We start from the raw sequence: 17,846 nt of genomic DNA on the forward strand, positions 1-17,846 counted from the left end.
CATCAGATGAAACAAGAGAGGAAATAAAATTACCCTGTCTCCAAGCCTTCACCAAATTGTGGAAGAAAGCAATGTTCCTATCCCCTTCCTAGAGCCAATCAACACAAGATTTTTGCTTCGAGAAAATCTCCTCCCTAAGCTCCCACTCCTCTAAATCCTTTAGGGCCGAGCTCTCAGCTTTAGTCAAATCAAGTGTCATCCCTTGATCTCTAATCTGTCAGGTAATACTATCTAGCTTGGTCTGAGTAGCTACATTTTGAGCATGGAGATTCTTGAAATGATGCTTATTCCATCTCTTAAGCCTGCACTTCACATGTTGAAGCCTCTTACTGAAGGTGTACATCATTGTTCCATGGGCAGGCTTCCCCTCATACCACCAATCCACCATTAGGTCAGGGAAAGACAAGTCTCTAAGCCACATCAGCTAAAATTTGAAAAAGGGACTTTTGGTGACACTGAAAGAGGTGATGGAAAGCTTAATGGGCCAGTGGTCATAGCCCCTCCAATCCAAAATTTTTGAGTTAGTAACCCACCAATTGCTCATCCAATAGTAGGAAATCAAAATTTGTCCAGCCTTTCTGAAATAGCCTCACTCCCACATCTCTGATTATTCCATGTAAAGACACCATTGGATGTCTTCACATCAATGAGATTCAAAGAGCTAATCATATCTCTAAGCAAGTTTGAAGACGGATCAAGCCTGGCTAACCCACCACATTTTCCCACCAAATTGGTGACAGCATTGAAATCTCTGGCCATAATCCATGGGAGAAAGGGGTCCAAGGACCAGATGAATCTAATATGAGCCCATAAATGCGATTTACCTATAAAATCAGTTGGAGCATATATATTGGATAAAAGGCACCTTTCTCCAGTTTCAAAAATTGAAGCAACCAAAGATGGAAAACTGACTGGAGATCCACCATAAGGGGGAGACTTTTCTAGGATCCCAGAAACAAGCCACCCCTCCCAAACTATTCAAGGCACCAACTCCCTACCAAGAGCCTTGAGGCCAAATCCATGAGGCACAATGAGCCAAACCCTCCATTGAAAGCTTAGTTTCCTGAATACATATCACATCAGGAGATTGAGACTCAATTAATCTACGAAAAACCTTTTGTCTGGGGATGTTGTTCAACCCCCTTACATTCCATGAAATCACAATCATTTATGGGGGTGAGAGAAATAAGAATCAATGGGTCTCACAGACCTTGACTCAACCAAATTTTCACCCATTATCTTCACCTTCTCCTGATCAGTCTTCCTGCCACTCTTTATCAGTTTATCCAAAGACCCCTTTTTGAAGGATTTCTACTATATACCTAAGACAAGAGGAGACTTACTAACCTTTGTCAAGTCTGAGGATCCCTTGGGCTTATTGGGAATATGACCCACCAAGATAGGACTCATCAAGCCCTGTGAATCATCAATATGTCCAATATCCTGGACAAGCGGAGGCAACTCAATATTTAACTGTCTAGCCAGTTGTTCCTCTGTAGTTAGAATCTGATCCTAATTCTGCAAATCCCTGACTTGGGTCACTTGCTACCCTTTAGCCTCTAAAAGAAGCTCAATTGGGATACCTTCCTCTTGGGCCAAATCTTCAAGAGCCTTAAACTTGTTAAAGGTGTCCTTAGTTCTCATGTCCCTCCAAGTTCTCTTCTTTCCTTTTCCTCTATTACGAGACTTGACTTGAGTAAATCCTTCACTATCAATAGGTCCCATAGATGAGGTAGCCTTCCCCTTATCCACCCCAGAGGGTCTAGGAGCAACCATGGAGGGGGGCTTGTTCCTAGGGTAGTTACGATATAAATGCCCATATTCATGACAAATTTTGCATCTAAATGGTAGGGTCTCATAGTCCATCTATTGGATCCAGTATGACGATCCAATGCAAATTTCCATAGAACCTAGCAATGAATTATTTAAATCAACTTCTACAGAAATGCGGGCAAAAGAAATTACCTTACGATCCTACGTCTGTGTAGCTAAACCCATCGATTTCCCAAGAAGCAATGAGATTGAGTGAAGAATATCATCTCTCCAGAATTCCAAAGGTAGCCTCGGTAATCGGATCCATAGTGGAACCCGTGAGGGAATTTCCTCTGCCGAATTAAAGCCCATATGCCAGGGCTTGATGAAAAGCCCCACCTAGTTAAAGAAATGCGGGGCCCCTTCAAATGCCTTGTTTATGTTTGACATGCTTGAGAAGATGACCATAAAATAGTTATTGGTAGCTACCAGAATTTTCATGTCACCTTCTGGGTTCCACATCCAGCAAGCCCAAGATTCTAGTACGGGCAAGGAAAGGTGAAGGCCCAAAAACTTATAGATAAGGGCATGATTGCTCCATTATTCAACATCTTCTGAGACTTGTTTAGGTTGTATAACCAGAATTGGCTGGTCCTCGGCTCTTTGCAAACACCCATTCACTTTCTTTAGTTGAAACCCTTTGATTGGAGAAGAATCACCCTCCCTTGATTGCAGCTTACCAGTCAGATCCTTGATACTAGCATGCATTGAGGACGAAGGCTCCCCCATCATTGCATCATCAGCAAGAAACAGGGAGGAAGGCCCATCTCGATTCTTCATTCAAAACAAAGCCTAGATCAGAAAAAGTGAGGAGGGAGTGGGGCCAAGCCCCACCAAACTCCCCAACCATAACCCCACCAACGACAGCAGACAACAATGTTTTATAATAGCAGAACACACTCCTATGGGCTAGAACCTGCAGCCACCCAATCCTCTCGTGCTGACCAAGGCATACAACAATAAACCAGAGGCCAATCAGACCATATAATTAGAAATTGATTTCTATATAAATTTTTCATTAAATTAAATAATTTAATATTCTCTTAATTTGATCTAATTATAACTGGAAATCAAAACAGACCACAAATCTAAATCAGAAAACCCATTTAAAGAAAAAGTACTAAATCAAACCCAAGGGTCAAATTCTTGAATTTTCGTCACTTGACGAACTCGAAAAGGGTAAATAACTCAGATACTTGTCCTATTTTCTAAGACAATTGGCTTAGGGTTAAGATTTGGACTCAAGAACTATCTCCCCTCTTTACCATTGAGATAATACGATAGGGCACACTCATCCTGGTAATTCAGGGAAGTTGATGCCTGGTACCTACAATCTGCATAAAAGCCAAGCATGTACATATACATAAAAATCTAAACTAAATAGGCAATGGCGGGGAGTGGTGCATTGTACAAATCTTGACTAGCAGGTGACTACAACTCCCTCCCTCAACCACATCAAAAATGTCAAACATAATGTAAAACATATATGTACACCATACACATGCAAGTATGGGGTAAGTATCCATAGAAACTACATATAAATCATCCATCTAACTATCATCATGAGATAATTGAAATCACTATATGAACATATGAAGCATCATCATCGAAAGGATAAACATAACCACATGAAATAACTGAGTATCAAGTAGCTCATCAAATATATAAATCAAGTATGAAATAACATCCAATCAAATCAGGTAACCAAGTACCACTAATCCTAAAACATAACCATAAAGCTGGCCTAAAAGAATTCAGCAATATAACATGAAAAGTACTACACACTACACAAAGCATAGGAGTAAGTGAATAATGTAGTAGACCACCTCTTGAAAAGATGAATTGTAATATCCCTTTCCCAATCTGATTGATTTTAGCTCAAGGAATATTATCAAATACTTGTATGTTGCCTTTCAATAGTTTGAATGATGCTAAGAAATTTACAATGTTCGCAAATGATATTATAATGCCTCTTACAATGAGCTAATATGCAAGCGCAATTCTTTTGGTATTTTTATGCATATACATGGAAATTAGATATGAAATGTATACCTAAAATCAACTAATATTTTGACAAATAATTCAAAATCTGATTCTAAATTATCACAACAAATCATATGCCTAAGAAAATACAATGTTAACTATTAATATCTGCAAGAGGAACCTGATAATGGTGATACCCAAATATGGAGATGAATCAAGCATGCATGCTATAGTGTGGCATCGTTCATGTGTATTGTAGTAGCCAACAATAAATATAATCTCCAATTTAAGCACAAATAGAACTCCAAAATGAAGCTCTCCTAAATACCAAATTTAGTGGATATTTCACCACCTCAAATGGTTGCAACACTGAAGAATGGATGTTCTCCAATGGCTAACTGAAATCAGGAACCTTAGTTTCTTCTCCCAAGTTCATAACAAATGCAATTCACAATAATTAGATGATTAACAATGAAGCTCTCACCTCTATTTATTCTTTTCCTTTATCCTTCTAGAAGGAAATAAAATATTATTTAATTGCACTCTCTAGAGGTTTCCCCCTTTCCAATAATTAGTTGTATTTCTAGAAAATGCACTCTCTAGAAGTTTCTCCCTTGCAATACAATAATTAATTGTGCTTCTAGAAATTTTAATTAGTTAAATATATAGTCACCTTTAATTTTAATTTATTTAATGACTTTATAAGAAATTAATTTAATCAATTTCTCCTTATTTTTCCACTTAGCCTTTGGAGAAGGTAAAGGCTAAGAACAAAAAAGATGGGGACAGTACAGTCCGCCCTCCCAAAAATTGCTTGTCCTCAAGCAACTTCAAGTTCAGATGCTGCAAAATCTCCTCATTCTTCCATGTCACATTCTCTACTGGTAGGTTCTTCCATTTCACCAAATACTTCCTTATAATACACCACCTCAAGTTCCTTTCCTTGAAATCAATAATATCCTCTGGCACCAATACCAATTTTCCCTCATCATTTAAGGGTGGAAGCATTGTAGAAGGGACAATATGATGTCCTAGTGCCTTCTTGAGGTGTGAGACATGAAAAATGTTGTGCACCTTGCTCTTCGTCTGCAAATCTAACTCATAAGCCACCTCTCCCACTTTCTTGATAATCTTGAATGGACCATAGTATTGTGGCTTAAGTTTCTCGGCATCACTCTTCTTGAGAGTGGATTGACGATAAGGCTACAACATAAGATACACCATATATCCAACCTCAAAAGTCCACTCAGTCTTCTATTAGTCTACATACTGCTTTTGCTAATTTTGTGCCTTGGTTACATTATCCTTGAGAATCTTAGCAATGTCTTGACTCTCTTGTAACAAATCACCTACACTAGGCACTCTACTATCATTCAAAAGAAGATCCAAAAAATTGAGTGCCTCATACCCATACAGGGCCATAAAGGGTGGCATCTAAATAGACATGTGATAAGTGGTATTATAGCAATACTCACAAAGATAATTCCAAGCCCTGCTATATAATTTCTAAGGTATCCCTCCACCCATTTATTCACTATCTCTAGCTGACCATCTGTTTGAGGGTGGTAGCTAGTACTTAGAGTGAGCTTTGTCTCACACAACCTGAATAGCTCTTGCCAAAAGTGACTTAGAAACCTATTGTCTCTGTCACTCACAATGCTTTGAGGTAAGCCATGTAATTTGAATATCTCCTTGAAGAACAACTCTACCACATGTGTAGTAGTGTATGTAGTAGTGATTGAAAAGAAGTGTGCAAACTTAGTGAGGTGATCCACAACCACATATATGCAGTCCCTACCTTGGGCTCTGGGTAGTCTCGTAATGAAGTCCATAGATAAACACTCCCACTTCCTATTAGGAATCGAAAGTGGCTGAAGTAAATCGATTGGATAGGAGTGTTCCTACTTATTCTACTGGAAAATGGGACACTCCCTAACATACTGAAGTACCTTTGCTTTGAGCCCTTTCCATGTGAAGCACTCTCTAATCTACTAGTATGTCTTGTAGAAACTAGGATGTCCTGTCATAGGTGAATCATGAAAAGATTTCAAAACCATCTTCCTCATTGTTGATCTTGGGACCAAAAATATTTTCCCTTTGTAAATGATGAGCTCATTCACAAGGGTGTATTTGATGTCCTAAATAGTCTCATCTATGAATTCGGTTATCCACACATCCTTCACATACTCTACAAGGATCAAGTGTCTCCAATCCTCCAATATGTCTATCAATAAGCTCAAATGGGGCCTACATGATAAGGCATCAACAACTACATCCTGTGTCTCCTTAAAATATGTAATATCAAAGCCATAGGACTGTAACTTGCTCACTCACTTCTGTTGTCTATCATTGAGATCTCACTGCCCCAAAAAGTGTTTTAGGCTATTATAGTCGATTTTGATACAAAATTTTCTATCTACCAAATATTGCCTAAATCTAGCCAAAGCATGCATAATGTCTAACATCTCCTTATCATATTTGCTGAAGCTCCGCTCTAGCCCTCTCAATTTCCTACTCTCATAAGAAATAGGGTGCTTCTCCTACATAAGCACCACTCCAATGTCTTCTTCAGAAGCATTATAGTGTAGCTCAAAAGGTTTGTTGAAATCTGGTAATGCTAACACTGGATAGGAAGTCATCAACTCCTTAAATTTCTCCAAACACTCTTGTGCCTCAGGAGTCCACAAGAAAGCTCCCTTTCTCATCAAATCTGTCAAGGGTGTTGCATGCCTAGAATATCCATTCACAAACCTCCTATAGAAACCACATAATCCCAGAAAACCCCTCAACTATGTAAGGTTCACCGATGAAGGCCACTCCAAAATGGCACAAATCTTTTTAGGATCCATGTGTATGCCTTCTGCACTGATGATGTGACCCAAATACAATAAGTCTATCATACCTAAGTCACATTTTGACTCCTTTGTATACAAGGACTCTCTGCCCAATATATCCAACACCATGTCAAGGTGAACCAAGTGCTCCTCCCAAGATCTATTGTACACCAAGATATCATCGAAGAAGACAAGTACAAATTTCCTCAACTAAGTATCGAAAACCCTATTCATTGTTGCCTAAAAAGTAGCAGGTGTGTTAGTTAGCCCAAATGGCATAACTACAAACTCAAAATGGCCACAATGACATCTAAAAGTTGTCTTCTCGATGTCCTGCTCTCTAACTCTGATCTGGTGATAACCTGATCTCAAATCTATCTTTGAGAAAAAGCAAGCTCCATGAAGCTCATGTATCAACTGATCGATCCTAGGAATGGGGTACCTATTTTTAATTGTCTTCCTATAAAGCACCTTGTAATCAATGCACATCCTCAATGTCCCATCCTTCTTCTTCACCAACACCACTGAAGAAGTGAAAGGAGACTTACTCGATCTAATTTGGCCCATAACAAGTAACTCCTTTATGGTTTTTTCAATTTCATCCTTCAATGTCTTCAGATTCCTGTAAGGTGTAATCATGATGGGCTTGGCCCCCTCTTCTAACTCAATGATGTGCTCAATACCCCTATCTAGTGGTCTACCTAGTGGAATGTCATTGAACACCTTAAAGTGTTTAACTCTAAACTTCTGAATATCAGGAGGATATTCAGTCTTCTGTTGTCCCTCCTGTGATGGCATTAACATACACTCTGCTACCCACTCTACCTAATTATGTCAAATCAATCTAGCCATCCTCCAGAAAGAGACCATTCTAAAATCATTGTACTTGATTGCCTTAAGAATTAGTGTCTTCCCATTCACTTTAAACCTCATCTCCATCTCCTTGAGATTAAGAGTGAACTCACCAATATCATGCAACCAACTCATCCCAAGGACTATATCTGTATCTCCCATAGGCACAACATAGAAATCTACCTTAAAGGCATAATTATTAACTTCCAATGGGAGTTTAGTGATCTTACAATCACAATTGAGGACATAGCCATCAACTACCCTCACTCTAATTCCCCCAAAATCCTCTATTTGTATGCCACGCTTCTCCACCAACCTAGCATCAATGAAATTATGAGTGGCACTGATATCAACCAAAGTTATAACTTGTTGTCCAGTAAGTACTCCTCTCATTCGAAATGATCCTTCCTGTTTAATACTAGTGAGACGAGCTTCCCTAAGTTGTCCATCTCCTTCCCCATCCTTGGACTCCATTTTAGACAAGTTTTCAACCTTAGCTTCCTTTTTTTCACAATCTATTTCCTCTATATCAGATTGCTGTTCTAAATTATCTAATTCTAATTCCTCATAGCATGTCCACATAACTCTGTTAGCCTTGCCCTTCGATCTAAGAGGACAGTCATGGTTTGCATCATAGGGTCCCTTATAGTAGAAACATAATTTTTTCTTCCTCAAATCATTTAATGTGTCCCTATCAAAAGGTGCTGGAGTTTTATCTTTAAAATAATTTTTAAAATCAATCCTCTCTGGTTTCTTATAAAATGATTTGTTATCCTTACTAGAAGATGCTCCTTTGAACTAAAATTTATTTGTTGGGACTACGTGTTCCATACTTCTTGCCTTTTTCATAGCTTCCTGTAAAGAAATGGGATCAAATGCCTTTATCCAACCTCTTAGTGGTTCAGATAGGCCTTTGATGAAAAGAACTATCAATCTACGCTTTGAAATGTTTGGCACTGTGACTCCCAACCGTTGAAATACTCCAAGTTGCCTATTTGTTTTAGCTGTGCTAAGTCCTGGAAGTAAATATCTGGATCTTTCTTGTCAAATCTTTCAACCAACCTATCCACGAAGTCCTCGTACTCTGTCACCTGATTATGTTGGTGTTATCATACTATGGTACCACTAATCATGTGCTACTCCCTCCAAATGCAAATTGGCATATTTGATAGCTTCAATCTCTATCATTGGCCTTAGTGCCAAGAATGTGTCAAGCTTATGAATCCAAGCTTGAGCTGTCATCTTACCACTCCCATCAAATGTAGGCATAATAAGCTTTCCTGTAGCCCTCTTCAGCTCACTATTTTGACCCCTAGGCCTTCTATCCTGTCTGAGTGACCTGTAATGTTCTCTCTTTTGATTTACAAAGCGTTCAAAGGTCAACCTCTCTCGAACTTGAGGAACTAATAATTCTCATTCATCATTTGCAGCCATAAGGATATCTGCACACATCTCATCCTCAACTTCCACCATTGGTTCCTGTACTAGTTCCTCTCTAACAAAGGTAGGATGTGTGGGCTTGTCTATTGTTCTAGAAAGAGTTCTATGAGCTCTAGGTGATCCCAACGCACTCCTATTATCCCCTTGTTCCTGATTCTGTCTATCCTAAGGGTTCATACGCTCAACCATGGTGGTGAGTGCCTGCAAATCCTGTGCCATTCGCTCTTGTCCTATAACCATTGCTCTAAAAAATTCCCTTATTTCTTGATCCTCATTCCTATTGTCTCTTGGTGGGCTACGTTCTTGTCTATCACCCATGGTGTGTGGCTGCCTGTCAAAATCTCATTCCTTGTTAAACAAAGCTTGCCTGATAGTGTAAAAACTATGAGAGCCAACCCCAGGTGGTTGTATATGGTTGCTAGACCCTTAGGATGATAGGATTTAGCTTTGATACCAATGTAATATCCCTTGCCCAATCTGATTGATTTTAGCTCAAGGAATATTATCAAATACTAGTATGCTACCTTTCAATAGTTTGAATGATGCTAAGAAATTTACAATGTTCGCAAATGATATTATAATACCTCTTACAATGATCTAGTATGCAAGTGCAATTCTTTTGGTATTTTTAATGCATATATACATGAAAATTAGATATGGAATGCATAACTACAGTCAACTGACATTTTGACAAATAATCTAAAATTTGATTCTGAATTATCATAGCAAATCATATGCCTAAAAAAATACAATTTTAACTATTAATAGCTACAAGAGGAACCTGATAATGGTGATACCCAAAGATGGAGATGAATCAAGCATACATGTTGTAGTGCGACATTGTTCATGCGTAATGTAGCAACCAACAATAAATATATTCTCCAATTTAAGCATAAATAGAACTCCAAAATGAAGCTCTCCTGAATACCAAATCCAGTAAATATTTTGTCATGCCCTATCTTTTACAAGGTAAAACACAATTTTTTAAAAAAAAAAACTCTATAAATGTTTGATTATAACATTTAACATCAAGTAGACATACGTTCAAATTTCTTGGTGTCCTAAATAACATGTTAATAATGTCATATTTATCTTCACCTATATAGCTTATTACACAATTATGCTAGGATGCTACGCTCATTTGATCTTAATTTGAGGAAAGATTTCATACTATGTCTAGCATTGAATATACATATCATTTAGTATGGATATGCAATGATCCTCGTTGATTCCATTATAATTAGGTATGTTATCTTAATATTCTGAATGAAATTTATGTGGTTATTTTTATTACAATATGGAGACAAAAGGAGTACTAGGCTTGTACCCTGTGTTGGCTCATTTCACTACTAGCATAGGCTTAGTAGTGCCTTAGATATGTATGTGATTTTAATTATATTCGTCCATTGTACCTTGACCCCCTTTATATTTATTTATGTGTTATGACTCTATCTTCTCTAATTACACTCCTTCTTTTGAGAGCCTAAACTAAACATCACAATTATCAATTTAACATTAAGAATTCACACTACTTACCATCTTGCCACCATTCTTTCCGATAGTCCTAACTCTTCAACATCAATCATGAGGGTAGATTACTAGCAAAGCACTGCTAATAAGGTCTTTAGTTAATCATTAATATTTTATTTTATTTTATTTTTAATTAATTAATTAATTATTTAATTATTAATATTATTTAATATTATTCATTTACTTTCCTAATTATATATGATTTCTTATAAAATTATACCATATTCCTTTCTCATTTTCTAACTTACCTCCTAACAACTTCCTATCCAAAATTATTAACATTAACTAACTTGTCTAACGTTCTCAACATTAGTTTGACCTACTACCTAAAATCATAACTAACTTATAACTCACATTTGCTAACTTCTTTAATTCACTAGCAATAAAATTTTAATTTTTGGTTATGCAGTAACTCTACTATACTCTACTAGCTTTATACTTAATCCATGTTTAATTAAGTCACTAACCACCTAAGCCTATATTTCTAAACCCTTTAACCATATCTACTTACCACTCCCCATTTGAATCCTTGACACACACCTCATGCTATAAACTACCTAAGACATCACTAGCCCACACTTCTAACAATATAACATATACTAAGTTGGCACCCAAACAATGACACCTAATACTCACCTCAATCTGCACATGCCCCAACACACACATCTCCACTATCCCATGCATTTGGGTGCTTCAATCTAGGTGTGGGGGTAATTTAGATTGAATATATTTTTGCACATGCCATAAGCCTTGGTGTCAAATCCAAGTTGCTATCTAGGACTTCTAGGAAGGTGGGTGTATTAATTTTAAAACAAAATGAAGCCCCCCAAACTCTGCCCTCATAAAGTGGGACGCCATACATAGTCTTTGCCACATGTCAGAGGTAGGCTAGGTGTGAGGAAATGTCAAGAATCTTAGTCAAGAGTACTTGGTTCTTTTTCCCAAATGGATGGAGCAACTCGCCAAGTAAGGGGAGGGTTGATTTCATAGATGACTTTAACCTATAGACCACCCTCTTAACTTTTCATATAGCTATTTAAATTTTAGCTTTTACTGACAGGCTTGTCTCCTACATATGAGGAGAGAGGAAGAATGGGGAGCTCCCAAGGTGGTCGGCCTTGGGACATTCCCCAAGACTAGATGTTGTGTATTAATTTCTTTTCTTTTCTTTTTCTAACACTATGTGAGTAGAGAGTGTTGTGTTTAGCTTAGTATAGACATTTTCATATATATATATATATATATATATATATATATATATATATATATATATATATATATATATATATATATATATATATATATATATATATATATATATATATATATATATATATATATATATATATATATATATATATATATATATATATATATATATATATATATTTCATAATATTTTATACAGAGTATTGTTTGATGGTGACCAGGGGTCACATGTCTCTTGTGAATCTCTTTTTTTGTGTATTGTCATAGGATAGGAACCTATTGTATTCTGAATATTTTCTCTTTCATAAATGATCTCTTATTAATATTTTATGTGTTGTGTACCTATAATATTCTCTTTAATATTTAATTGCTCTGTAATTGGGGAGTGGATTATTATCACTCCCCATACATTTTCTAGAGAGGAGAAATGTTCTCCTTCAACAAGTCTATCAAGATTTTGGTTTAAGTGCTTACTCTTCTCAAGTTATTTCTTTTTTTTGTTTGCCTATTCTATCATAAGTCTTTAGGTGAACATATGATTGTTGGTAGAATGGTAATGTTGTTATTTATTTGTTTTCTTTTATCTTTATTTTTATTTCTTAGCAAATTCGATTGTTTTGAAACCCAAATGAATAGAGGGTTAGACATGTTCAATGATTTACCAACACGATGATTTCTTCCAAGTCACAACTTATAACTTTCTAATGCATCATATTAATGTTTTGTATTTTACCAACTATACTAATGACCTAAATCATTTAAGAGATACATATCTACAATTAATTCAAGGAGAAGTATCTCATAGCGATCTTTCTTCTTAACACATCAAATTCACCATAAAAGATTTCATTAGGAGCAGAGATACATGCATTCAACTATTCAATACTTCCTTCCACAATCTCAAATGATATCAATGATACAATTTCATTTATAGCTCATACTAAACTTTTTCCATGACACAGCAATTTTCCAATAACCATTTCTTTACAAGTGAAGTATAAATGTATCCATTTTCCTAATCTTTCCAACAACAATTGTTCAGGTGATAAATAATGATACAATCTTCTTACATCACAATGAATAACGATGGGGGGGCGGGGGAGGGGTTTACAAACCACAACTCAATAAAAATGACATGAACATTGGTCTTTCTTCACACAAATGGTTCTCTTTCCACTAGGGTGAAACCCTAGCACTTCATAGCATGCATCTTCACACAAAACTTGCATATAACACCACAAAATAGGAACCATGGAGGCTCACCTCCCAACCTAGGCTTCTATGAAGCCACCCATCGAGCAGGGGAAACAAGAACCAAACGGGTTACACACATACTTCACCAAACTCTACATGAAAACACAACACAAAACACAATCAACACCCTCCCATGGCTTGCACAATGATTCTCTATTGGAATCATAAAATGTTGGGTGAAGGTGGGCTCTTCAAAGAGGAGGTATTATAACAACATAAATAACATATTGCCAATGCATTTTGCCTCTCAAGGCCACCATAAACATAAACATATTGCCATTTTATTTGCCTCTTAAGGCCTTCAAACAAATCATCTCCTCCTTGTTCACCAAACTCTCCTTGTACCTCCCAAAACCATTCACCAAAAACTCCTTGTACCTCCCAAAACAACAAGATTCATGGCCATAATGGAGCACATACTCCATGATATACACAAATCCTCATCATGAGGTAATTCTCTCTACTACAATGATGAGCCCAACTTATGCCCTTCACCTAAGGCTTCTCTTCCCTCCCAAGGGTGAGTGAATCCTTCACACCCATAAACACATTCAATACTTACATTCAAACAAGAAAACAAAGGAGAAGAACAAGCAAAGCAAAACCAAGGAAAAATCTTCAAGATCACAAGACACATTCACCTCTTCACAACACAATGTCAAAGCCCATAACACAAGATTTATAATGCAATGCATACTCCATTGATAATGCTTCACACTTGTAGCTTTTCTAATCCATGCTAAAGGAAAGAAATGGAAGGAAACATGTGTTTGGGTCACCAACCTTGGTCTAAGCTAGAGTAAGGATAGTTGTAGTAGAGCTCCCTTAATCTCCCTCCAAAACTTAGCTGTCTCTAAAATTAGAGAGTGGGTGAACAACCCACTAACTTGTCACCCCTCCCACTAAAAAGACCCTCTACTACCCTTTTTTAGTAAGAACACCAATCCTCCCTATCTTACATTGTTGCTCCTCCAAAATAAGAAGGTTGAACAAGTGGGATGGTGAAGGTACTTTCTTGGGAAAACTTAAAATTTCGAATTGGTTCAAGATGGCTTTGTTTAAGGGGTTCCCTAAGCTAGGAAATCATTAAAATAATAGAATTTAGGCCCCTAACATACTATACTACCATTTGGGTGACTTTTTAACAATAAAATAACACTTTAGGATCCCATTTAAGCACCCTAAACTCCCTATCAAGTTTGAATTCGAAATTCCACATGATGGTGACCCATCCTAACACTCTCTCCCAAATGGGTGTACCAAAGCATTAATTGAAGGGAAGGAAAAGGACCAAGATTAAGTGACCTTGTGACCAACACTCTAGGTGACATGTCATCAACACATAGACAATACAAGTGTCAAGTGACACATAAAAATACATCACATTTCACCTTGACATGCCCCTAATGCATCTTAAATATAATTAAACATATTCACAAGCAAGCAACCATACAATTACGAAGAAAATTACTTTCACAATGAGGCTTATGAATCTTCCAAAGATTCGCCTTGGTTAAATAGTGTTCACAAGGTTTGGAACTTGTTTCCTCCAAGAATTTCCATGGTTCCATTTTCTGCACATTAAACTTGAACATCAGTGGTCCAAGGGATCATATAACATATATAACGTAAATACATATAGTGATATCCATAATTCAAGTAAAATTTTCTTTCTATTTATTTCCCATTCAAATCATCCAAGATGTTAGAATATCAAATCTGCATGCCCTAAACCATCAAATTAACATCTTCTGCATTTTGAATAACATCAAAATCAAATGACCATCTATCGGTGTGTCATAAATCACCATGATCACTTTTCAACATATCATAATCATTTACCTCCTAAAGCATCATAAGCAAATTAACATTTATTCATAATCAAATTAACGTTTAACATTGCATCAAAATCTAATAGTGTCATGTCATAAAATTGCATTCATATGTTTCCAAACATTTCATACACAATAATAGGTTCCAAGTGCATATAATAATGTAAACACTATCGTCGTATCAAAATGCATAGATAAAACAATCCACTGTCCATCTAAGTCTCAAATGACTATTAAAATATCAAGGTCTCGAATATCAAAGTGTAAATAAAATATCCATGCTTTAACGGGTTAGGGTGAGGCCTCACATAAGGTTTTCAAACAATTCATCTCCATATAATATTCAAAACATTGCAATATCAAGATATGTGTATCAACATTTATCTCTCTTAACATAACGAAATTTCTGTTCTAACACCATTACATTCCTTGTTTATCATAACCATGAAACACTGAGGTCATATTTGTTACAGATAAATGGGTCCTAGTATATGTCTTAAGTGGAGGTCACTAATATGGGAACATGTAACTAGTATCTTTTCAATCAAGTTAAACATAACAATCTTCCTAGCAATGCCCCTTTGTTACATTATGAGGGTGTGTGCTTTCTAGGGTTAATCCCTCAAGCCAATAGAATGTTCCAAAATTGTGTCGTCATGATTTAAAAACAATCTATGAATGCAACCATTTATGTTTTGTCGTTGTTATAATCTACATCCATTGTTATTTCTTAGGAGAGAAAGTGTTAATACATTTTTCCTAATTTGGCTAGTGAATCATTCCATAAATCCCTTGATCGCGTCCCTAGTTTGAATATCTAGAGTTTCATTTCATCTGATCCTATCTTATAATAACCAAAATCTGCTTTAGTCTCTAATAGGATCTCATAATCCATTATTAGTAACGAAAATGTCAATCATAACTTAACTAACTCCTAATCATATTTATTTCATCAAGATTTATAATAGGATACTATTGTGGGCCTTACATATTTCACCACTTCAAATGGTTGCAACATTGAAGAATGAACGTTCTCCAATGGCTAATTGAAATCAAAAACCTTAGTTTCTTCTCCCAAGTTCGTAACAAATGCAATTCACAATAATCAAATGATTAACAATGAAGCTCTCACCTCTATTTATTCTTTTCCTTCACCTTTCTAGAAGGAAACAAAATATTATTTAGTTACACTCTCTAGAAGCTTCCCCCTTTCCAATAATTAGTTGTATTTCTAGAAAATGCAATAGTCTCTAGAAGCTTCTCCCTTGTAATACAATAATTAATTGTGCTTCTAGAAATTTAAATTAATTAAATATAAAGTCACCTTTAATTTTAATTTATTTAATGACTTTATAAGAAATTAATTTAATCAATTTCTCTTTATTTCTCCACTTAGCCTTCAGAGAAGGTAATGGCTAAGAACAAAAAAGATGGGGACATTACATGAATATAAAGGAGGATGAGGAGAGAGTCAAGCAATGACAAAAATGAATAAACAAAAAATAAATAGAATTGTTAAAACACTCAACCAAAAGTAAAAATGTATATGTAGATAATTTACTATATACTTGAAGACGTAATTATATCTATAAATCACTAATATATATTAAAAACAAGATGCAAAAATTATTAAGTTGTAATTAACCTAGAACAAAATGAATTAATAAAAAAGTTGATAAAACATTCAACAAAAAGTAAAAACTAATAGCAATTGATAAATATATTGATTTTACAACAAATGCTATGCACTAATCAAATTAATATTTTTTATTCATTAAAACACTTAAAATTCACTAAATATAATAATAATAATAAACAAACTATAATAATAATGATAATAATATTTTGATTGGTAAGAGGTTGAAATCAAGAATATAATTATTTAATTAATATTAATATTAAGCCAATTTATTTATGAATAAAAATACAAAATAAAATTTCATTATTACTTATATTAGATGATAAATAAAAAATAAACAATCACTTAAAATACATAATAAAGAATGAAAATTTCCAAATAAGATTTACATTCTCCTTACATCCGGACCCAACACCCCCTTTTAGTTCCTGCCGAATACCTATGCATTTGTTAAGATACTTATACATTATTAAATTGTCTAATAGGACTTCAGTATTTTTTCTGTTCTATAATCTATCACAAAGTCTATTATTTTTAACATATTTTTCAAATAATAAAAATACTATCTATCTAAGATTTCATTGCTCCAAACAATAAAGGCAAGAAGAAAAATATTTTTTCCAATCAGAAATTAGAAAAAAATTTAAAAAAAAAACAAGTCCCAGCATCTAAATTTGCACAGATATCATTAAATGAAAGCATGTTAGCTGTCCATCTGAATGAGGCCCGTAAGCTGTCCATCTGAATTAAACGAGCATTCATCTTCGTGTGAGCCTGTTAGTTCACACTTGGACTGGGAGGACAAGGAGTGTCGGTATAGGTCAGGGAAACTGGAAGACCTTGGTCATTGCTTCATTTTTCACTTCTTCTGCTTCCCACATACCCTATATTTCATTTTCTTTCAGCGTTTTGGTGCGTTCAGGTGAAGTGGGTAAATTGTCCCAGGCATTATATCAGCAAAAGCTTCTTCATCGAGGTATTGTTACCCACTTTCTTCAGTTCTGTTTGTACATTAATACTATTGTAAGGTATATTCTCAGAGTCACGTTCCTTTTTGTTTTGAGATTCAACTGTATTCTATCTGCCCAGTTGGTTTTATTTTGAAGGGATTTATTAGATAATCTCCTCCGAAATTGATTTTCAAAGTCTGCATATGTAAAAAACAACATTTTGGCCATTAGAGTCTCTGATAATCTTTTTCCGTGCCGGATTTGATGAGCACTTCCAAATCAACGAGTCCGAGCGTAAGAACATACATCAAACCCGCGAACAAAACGAACCCCAAAATTATTAAAATATATATCCAGAAAGTAGCCCCGTAACACTGGTGCTCTGCTCCGGCCATTTACGTATCAAAAATCTGCCTAATACCGGACCTGCTACTGAATTCCCCCCTAATTTTAGCGAATAAATTTACAAGAGAACGTTCGGAAAAAACTGCGCTCGGAATATATGCCAAAA

General features: G+C 35.7%; 1 protein-coding gene across 2 annotated transcripts in view; it reads left to right on the forward strand.

Moving 5' to 3' along the window:
- Positions 1-17,061: 17,061 nt before the first annotated feature.
- Positions 17,062-17,846, forward strand: part of LOC149551864 (Ribosomal L28 family) — a 32,897-nt gene continuing 32,112 nt past the window's right edge. The window contains exon 1 of one of the 2 annotated variants that reach the window (XM_089787364.1): positions 17,062-17,361. The gene's annotated coding sequence lies outside the window, so the exon portion shown is untranslated. The remainder of the gene's footprint in view (positions 17,362-17,846) is intronic. The other variant, XM_089787365.1, reaches the window with a different exon arrangement.

Source organism: Cupressus sempervirens, chromosome 6 (genome assembly GCF_028749045.1).
Source record: "Cupressus sempervirens isolate cs-2001-9-10 chromosome 6, ASM2874904v1, whole genome shotgun sequence".
Taxonomy (NCBI): Eukaryota; Viridiplantae; Streptophyta; class Pinopsida; order Cupressales; family Cupressaceae; genus Cupressus; species Cupressus sempervirens.